Raw genomic sequence first — 1,071 nt, forward strand, 5'->3', positions numbered from 1 at the left:
GTAATGGATAGATGCAAATATTTATTTTTTTAAAAAGAACAACTACATTAAAAATTACATATGTATTTTTGAACATGTAATTCATATTTACATATTTATTTTGTCACTGAAAAATAAAAATTTAAATTCAAAAGAAAATCACAAAGTCTAATCTTTATTTTTAGCCCATAGTAGAACTTAAGATTTACATGAAATAGATAATTATTTTGATACTCTATTTCTGCACTACAAGCTACTCTAAAACCTAGAGACCTAAAATGAAAATCAATTATGTCATTCAAAATTTTGTGGGTCAAGAACTCAGGAAGGATTTGACTGGATAGTTGTTGGTTCCTACAGTTGGAGAATCTCCTCCAAGATAGTTGCTTTCTACCTGGGTACTTTGGTGCTCTTTGGCTTCTCTCTCTGTCCATGTGACCTCTCATCCTCCAGGGCTTCTTCAACTGGCTTGTACTTGTCACCTGATGCTCTCTGAGAAGATGAACTTCTTACCTGATGGCTGCCTCCCAGAGGCAGGAAGGGATGCTCCCAGGCCAGGCAAGGACTATTCCTAGAATTGGCACTGGTCATCTCCTTGATACCTCAGTGTCAAAGCAGAAAGAATCCAGCCAGATTTGATGGGGTGGAGAAATGGACACCACCTTGTAATGGGATGTGGTAAGATTGCATAGAAGAAAAGCATGTGAAGTGGAGCATGTTTTTGCAGCCATTTTTTGGAAATATAACCTATGACATAATTAATACACATTTGATAAATCAGTGTCCGTGGGATCTGGTCATAAAAATAAAATAACCCTCTAGAAATGCTCAGGTACTCTTACTGTGATAACGTTTAATTCATTGTAAGCTTCTTTTTGTAGTCTCTGTGCCATAGAGATGGAATCTCTAAGGAAGCAAAGAGAAACCCAACCTATTATCCTCATCTAGATCTTTTGATCACATTTATCTTATCTCATGTACTTACTATATAATCACAAGTGAGAGGAAGTTCCACTTCATATTGTATTTACTCTTGTAGAACACGTTTCCCCAAAAAGTGGCTTTAGATAAATTCATGAGTAATAGATCTTT

This window comes from Canis lupus, chromosome 11, assembly GCF_048164855.1.
Source record: "Canis lupus baileyi chromosome 11, mCanLup2.hap1, whole genome shotgun sequence".
Classification (NCBI taxonomy): domain Eukaryota; kingdom Metazoa; phylum Chordata; class Mammalia; order Carnivora; family Canidae; genus Canis; species Canis lupus.